General features: G+C 43.1%; 1 protein-coding gene across 4 annotated transcripts in view; it reads right to left on the reverse strand.

The window, feature by feature from the left end:
• Positions 1-3879, reverse strand: part of MPP7 (MAGUK p55 scaffold protein 7) — a 150118-nt gene extending 146239 nt beyond the window's left edge. For 3 of the 4 annotated variants that reach the window (XM_064636371.1, XM_064636360.1, XM_064636356.1), the window contains exon 1: positions 3742-3878. The gene's annotated coding sequence lies outside the window, so the exon portion shown is untranslated. Of the gene's footprint in view, positions 1-3741 lie in introns of all 4 variants that reach the window. The other variant, XM_064636380.1, reaches the window with a different exon arrangement.
• Between the last annotated feature and the right edge of the window lie 3647 nt (positions 3880-7526).

The following is a 7526-nucleotide window of genomic DNA, read 5'->3' on the forward strand; positions in this document are numbered from 1 at the left end:
CCAGTAAGCTTTATCTAACATATAAACATTTGTAAGACTTCAGACATATAATCCCATTTTATATGTGAACAATATGCAAGTTCTGGTACAAAATATTAGGTATAAGCCTTCTACCACTGCACTTAATGGGTCCATATTAAAAACACCTTGTGACTTCATGCTTGTGGCAAAGATGTTCATTTCTTTGCTTCTTCATAGCTAATCGCTCTGTTTTGAAAGTCACCAGTGACGTCCAGACCATTACTAGCTGTGCACACCAACATTCAGCAAAGGATTAAATATACGGGAAACCCTCATATATTAGCAGCTCATCTTTTCTCCAGAACTTGTAATTGGGAGGTAAGGTTGGTTCCAGCCATGATTCATAATGTAGATTGATAAACCATTTTCAGGACAAAACCTGGAGTCCCAAAGGCCACTCTGCTTAATGCCATTGCTTAAGAACACATAGAATCTGTCAGCCTACCAAAGTAGGGGTAAAATCCAAGTTGTCTTCTTTGGTAGCCAAGCATAATGAACAGAGATATTCAAGAACATCAAAGTAAAGTTTTGTGCATATTGAGACATGCCTTATTTTTGCTTTCTGCTGGTTTTCCCCTAAATGCAAGACTGCTAGCTAAAATAAAGAGCATGTCAATGTATCTATCATTTCTTGCTGTCTTTGGAGACTCACTTGTCAAGGGATTTTAATGAATACTTCATGGTAACGCTCAAAAACGGTTCAGTATAATATAAAAATGTGGCATCAATCTGTTCTCAGACCTGCCATACAGCCAACATGACATGGGATAGAGCTAATGATCTGAGCTGTCAAGGGATGTTAGGGATACTGCAGTGTAAAAGTTATTTGAAGTGTATTAAGTAATGCTTGCTCCATGTCTCTCTATTTCTGTAATCCAGGGCAAGGCACTGTATTAGATAAGTGCAATATCACTTGTGATATAAATGCCCACAATCCACTGAAAGCAGGTATAAATAAATTCAGCTATATTATTATACTTCTAAGACTAAAATTAGGAAGGGATAATTTAGTATACTGCATCTTTTCCTTAATAAACAAAACCCAGCAGCAACTAGGATGAAAACTTTTCAGGAGATGAGGTCAGGAAGAGTATATACACCACAGGCTGGAATTAAAGTGCATTAGCACAACTACATGGGAAGCTTTCAAGACTCCTACACATAATTCACGTAGTTCTAAATGATGAAACGTGCTTAACTCACTGCAACAACTTTCCAAAAGACACTCTGGAAGACAACTACCAGACACTTTGCTAGCAGCAAGACTGGATTTTTTTCCTGCTTTTACTTATTATCATACAAGTTCCACAGTAAAGCTTAATGAAGAAGAACCAGTTTAGAGGGAAGATGTGACTGAACAAGTTTTTGTAGGTCCCTTCTGTGCTCCCTTCCATATGCTAGAGATAAATGAAAGGCTCACAGGTGGCCCAGGTGCTTGCAACACAAAAAGGGGAGATTCAGTGCAGGAAAGCAGAACTAAGGCTGTAGTTTCAGAGAAGGGAAACATCACAACATCATAACAACAGACGGGAGTTGCAGCAGATTCAACAACATCATCTTGGTGAGGAAGCACAGTGCTCCCACAGGGCACCCAGGAAAGGACTAGAAGTTGCCACTTAGAAAACATACTTGTGACCATTTTCTATCAGGAGTTGGGATGTCTAAAAATGTTAACAAAATTACAGATAAGTTAGCCTGCTTTCCCTGCACCTAGTATTGACTTTTAATTTGTACTCTTAAAAACTTACAGCTCCGACACCTGCCCAATTTAAATTCCTAATGGCATGTTACTACATAGAAAACATTTATTACAAACACAAAAATGCAATACTAACTCAGGTTTGACACAGTATCCTGTTTCTAATAAGGACTGCTAGTGGATGGCTAAAGAAGAGAAGAGGAACAGAGTAAACATAAAACAATCCTTCCTTGATGTACTTTGCCAGTTGACAGCAATTGGCAGCTCTGGGACTTCCTCTGCTCCTTTTAAGTGTACACATGCAAATATAAACACATACACAATAAAGTTCAAAGCTATTTGATGTCTGAAATAATTTAAATCAACTTATCACCATTTAGATTACTGCTTTACTCCTTTCCATACTGATGAATAAGCAGGCACAGTTGAAACTGATGATTCTCATTCACTCATTTCCTAGCTCTACAAGATTAAATCCCAAACCCTAAATTAACTATTGCTTTAAGACAGTTTTTAGAAGCTACATGCAATCACACATCCTGAATACAAAAAAACTTACTGAATCCAAACAGTAACATCTAGCAAAATCCCAATGCTAATTCCAAGTGAGATTATAGATTTGATCATCTATATCAATTAAGAGCAAGTAATACTTTCAGTAAGTGAATGACCTAGTTGTAAATTAAGTAAAATATTTCTATAAATATGTCCAAGATGTAAATATCCCTTCATAAAAGAGACCTTAAGGACAATAATACCTCATACCAAAATTCTAATTACTACATTTGAAAATAAACACCTACAAAACAACATGCCTTGTTAAAATGGGGCTCTTGATCTAAGTAAACTTAAAATAAGAACTCTAAACCTCAGACAAAAACCCTAACTGTAAAAAACAAATTGTGAATTCAGCTACTGAAGATTGCCATGAGGTCTAAAAATGCTGATCACCACTGTCCAGACGGTTCAGTCTTCTTCAAAAGGAAGAAATCCAGTGCTGGGTGATATGGTTTAGTGGTTTAAGGGTTATAGTGGTAGTGCTGAGTTGATGGTTGGACTTGATGATCTTAAAGGTCTCTTCCAACCTTGAAGATTCTATAGTCACTGAAAGCTACTGCACCTGCAGTTTATCTACAGCTTATTTAGAGGGAAGGAAAGGCAGAGATGTGGTGAGCTGTTTAAGAAATCAAATCAATGAAAAAGCTCCGGAAATGCAGAAAGGCAGCTTGTTACAAATACAGATTGAATAAAACGAAGCTAGGAATTCAGAGGTGAAAGCACACAAGCAGCATGCAAAAGCGCCTGCTGCTCTTCCCAGCTCTTACACCAAATATCATCATCCACGTTTCCCCACACGCAACACGCCAGATTAATAACACTGTTTACTGTTCCACACAGATTAAATGTAGGCATTAACAGGAGCTAGCTCCACAGGTGAATTAAGTTGTTATCAACCAATTCATAAAAACGCCTCCCGGCCTCGATACCCCATAAATCGCAGTTGATAGGTCTCCAGAGCCCGGCTGCGCAGCGCCGTGTCCCTTAATGGCTCAGCCACATCCATTACTCGCCGGAGCGAGCTCTGCGCAACGAATCCCGGCAGCCCGGCAGGTTTTAAAAGCCGGGCACGGCCGAGGCACTCGCCGTGATTAGATCCACCGTGAGCTCCCCCGCCCGCTCACGCCCGGCCGGGATCGCCCGCGGGGGGGGCTCCGGGACCCAGCGCTCCCCGCACGGAGCCGCCCCCGCAGGGGGAGCCCCGCGGGCGGGGGTGCGGCCCCCGCGGCTCCTGGGGGGCTCCCGGGGACGGGGGGGCGGGGGCCATCTTGGAACCGGCGCCCCCCCGCAGCGCCGGCACCGAGCCCCCTCGGCCCGGCACCTGCCGCATCCCCTCGCCCGCCCGCCGACCCCTCCCGCGAGGAGTCACCCCGGCACGGCACAGTGCAGCCCCGCGGGCGGCTCGGAGCGCCCCGCCGCGACCCCCGCCAGCCCCTGGACCCCCGCGGGGCTGCGGCTCGTACCTGCAGCCGGGCCTCCCGGGCGGGCGCAGCTCAGCTCAGCTCAGCTCAGCCCGCCTCCCCGCGACTCCGCTCCCTCCGGCTCCGCATCGCCGCCGCCGCTGCCGCCTGGGCCGGGCCGGGCGCGCTGGGAGCCGCCCCCCGGGGCGGGGCCGCCGGAGCCCAACGGCCGCGCGCGCACCGCCCCCCCCGCGCTCCAGGGCCGCGTCCCATTGGCCGGCGGCGGCAGGGGCCGCGCAGGGCGGGGCGGTGATTGGCCCGCGGCGGAGGCGGAGCCCGCCCCGCGGGGGCGCGTGACGGCGGGTCCGGGTCCGGCGGCTGCGGAGCCCGCTCGGGGCGCGGGTCGGGCGTGAGGGCGGCGCGGCACAGGCGGGCCGCGGGAGTGTCCTGTGCCAATGTGTTAGGGTTTGGCAGGAAAGCGAAGGCAAAGCTCGTGGCACAATTAATGTTTGCGCCGTTGAGCTTCCTCCTGCTTCTGTTTACTTATTATGCTAACGTATTTCAGTCTTTGAGTTGGAGCACCCTTGCATGCACACCCTCTCCTCTCTAGAAATTTGTTAAAAATTGTTTGCTGGATGTATGAGCTCGCTTTTTGTTTGGACCTTTGTATTAGTGGGTAGCTCAGCGCACAGGGGAACAGCAGTAACCTGCAGCAGCTGTTTGTCCCAGCCTGGAAATCACTACTGGCAAATCTAATTAATTAATTTCTCAACCCCATGCCTTCCGTACGATGCACGTGCCACCAGTGAACCATGTTATTTCACTGCAATCCAAATGTCTCATGGTAATGGGACAACATCCCTCTAATGCTTATTGAAAATGTCTTTAAAAGGTACAATGAGAAAACAGTGTTTTGATTTGCTTCTTCTGCTGGAGATTTGATCATCCTATTTTGTTTCACTCTGAATCTTCAATGTTTATATTACACAGGACTGAGTCCTTGTCCTCTGCTGTGCTCCTGGCCCAGGTGTGGGACCTCCTGGTGCTGTTCCAGTGTCTGGATCTATTCTTAATGGGTTTGGTTTTCATATAATAAAATACACCAAGGATACTTCCACTCTTTTTCAAGCAAAGTAATACACTGATACTATAAATACATATGTTTGCAACAGCAGTGGTGTCTAATGTCCACAAAACCCAGCATTTAGTGCACTGGACTGTCAACCTGGGGAAGTGCAACCCTGGTCTACACCACACTTTACTGATACTAGTTCTTGGCTAATCTCCTCTAAGTGTGTCATTACAGGTGGTTTTGGACAGTTTTAATTCTCCTGCACTTAGTGGGCATTTTTCGCATTCTCTTCAAATAGCATTTCCAGTGAAGTGCTTAATTGTGCCAAAAATTCATTGAGATATATAACCAATTCCTTTTAGTTTCTAATAGATGCTGCTAAACTAGTACCAGACTATTAGTTCTTACAATTTCCTCTCATTTCTTGGGCATGTCTTTTATTACTAGACATATAACTCTGTAGTGTATAATGTGACTAATCTCATTCAGCTCACTATGACATTTGTTCCTGTTCAGTTTAAAATTACCTTTTTTTGGCACGCTACACGATTACATGATTTCATTATGTTGTCAATCATTTTTTTGTTTAGACGAGCAAATAATTAACAATTACTTCCTTCTTATCCATATCTTCAAACACGGGACATGATCTTTCCTTTTGTGATCCATCAGCAGCTGAAGGATTCCTGAAAGGAAACTGGTTGAACATACATGGTTAGTTCTTGAATACATTATTCTCAAAGCCAGTAGAGTTATTACAGTGCCTAGAAATGCTAGACACCTCAAATGTAGCTCAGTTTCTGGATGAATACTTTTTGTGGGCTTTGAGATCATATTTTCAATATTCATCTCACGTTCCTTTTAAATAAATATTTCACAAGATGAAACAAATGCCAAGCTAGTAATTTCCTTCTTGTTATGCTGAGTACCACCCAAGTACTTTTTCATATCTTAAGACTTAACCTCATTTGGAAAATTAATTAATTAAAAAGCCACAGTTTTGAGTTCTGATAATTTATATGCAAACTTTTAGTTGAGGCCAGGCTGTTTTAGGAGAAATTTAAATTCCCCAGGATGAAAGTGCTGTCAGACACTAAGCAATAAAACTCCAAAACAAGGCTTCCAGCCTGAAAGATGAATTGCCATTGTACCCATCCATGTATTATCCTTCTTTTCCTATTATATGTAGGGTTTGGCAAGAGTGAGATGAGCCCTCCACTGGTTTTGGAAAAGGGCGTATTCTCCACAAGTCCAAAGCAAAGCAATTCATGTAAGCTGAACACTCAGTAATAGCAGACAAGATGAACCTAAGGAGAGAATGAAGAGCTTTACCCCAGTCAGTGTTTTTTTCAAACCCAAGGGTTTTTCCAAACTACCTTCAGAGAACATTCTTCAACATGACTTTGGTTAAGAACTAAGCATCTCAAAGTCATTAAATCAGTCTGAGTCTGAAGTCTAAGAGCCAGACTAGCAAAAATTGGCTAGGGAGGCAAATTTAGGCAGGTTAGATGACCCGCTCCCTTTCATTTCCTCTCAGAGGTTTCTCTGGTGGAAAATGGCAGAAAGAAATAAGATACTTCAGAAGCTGTTGTGACATGAGTCCCCTAAACACTTTAGATATGATTGATATGGCTGAGATATTTTCTTCTGTCTTGCTGACATGGTTGGAAATCTGCAAAGGCAGCATCCTACATACATCTCTCTCAGGAGAGTGCAGCAGTAAAAAGACATCTCAGGTGGTACCATGTCTGCAGATCACTCTGCGCCCACAGAATCTTCCTGGTTGTCTCTAAAGATCCACCCCATCACAAGGTGTTGGTATCTCTCTCTTCAGTTGCTAAGTTGTTGTTACAAGGCAGTTAAAAACATATTAAATATATTCCTAAAATTATTTTTCCATGCAGGCAATTGCTGTATCTGGCACAATCACTAATGGGAAGTGAAATTGAGCCAGTTTCTCTTCAAAATGTGTCCAGCCCTATGGGAGAACTACTGCTTTAAATGTGTTTAGTTGTGTGTGTTTAGAAACTGCTTTGGTGTTCTTCACCTCCTGACACTGTCAGGAGTGCTGTGCATAGCTGAGATTCTTGCATAATTTAAAAGAGCCATCTCAGGTGTCTCCCACTCTGTTTAGAGCATTCAAGCTGTGTTCTCTGGATTTTGGCACACAGTTTGTATCCCATTACATTTACAGAAGAGTTTACCAGACTTGCTTATTTAGAAAATTTTCTAGAGAACAGGGTTGGTTTTTTTTCAAACACATCTATTTGAATGGCTCTAAAAATATTTATGACAGCTGCCTCCAGCCAAGTTTATTTCCTTCATTTTGGTCTGATACAATAATCAATATTACTCTTTTTTTCTGTCTCAAATTCCAGTATTCTTGGTGCAAGTGAAATAAATAGTCCTAGACATTTTTTTTCTTTCTGTTGCACTGTAAATGTTTGCTTGGTTTTTTGTGTTACTTTTTCATCTTCAGAGTATTCCAGCAGATGAGCTTGTGTCTAGCACAAAGGACTGGCTGAACAGAACTGGAACCAGCAAAATATCTGTTTCAGTCATTGCGAACTGAGGATACTGGAAAATATGTTAAAATGGATTCATTTATTAAAGGCATATTTATTTTTGTTCTCACTTTTTCCTATTATAATTGAAAAACCTTCTGAATTTTTTTTTCAGCAAAACTCTGAGGCATATCTAGGTATAGTAAATGAATTATGCAAATTGTTTCATCGAAAGAACTTGCACATTCATGTGTACACATTATTTGCATGGT

This window comes from Pseudopipra pipra, chromosome 1 (genome assembly GCF_036250125.1).
Source record: "Pseudopipra pipra isolate bDixPip1 chromosome 1, bDixPip1.hap1, whole genome shotgun sequence".
Classification (NCBI taxonomy): Eukaryota; Metazoa; Chordata; class Aves; order Passeriformes; family Pipridae; genus Pseudopipra; species Pseudopipra pipra.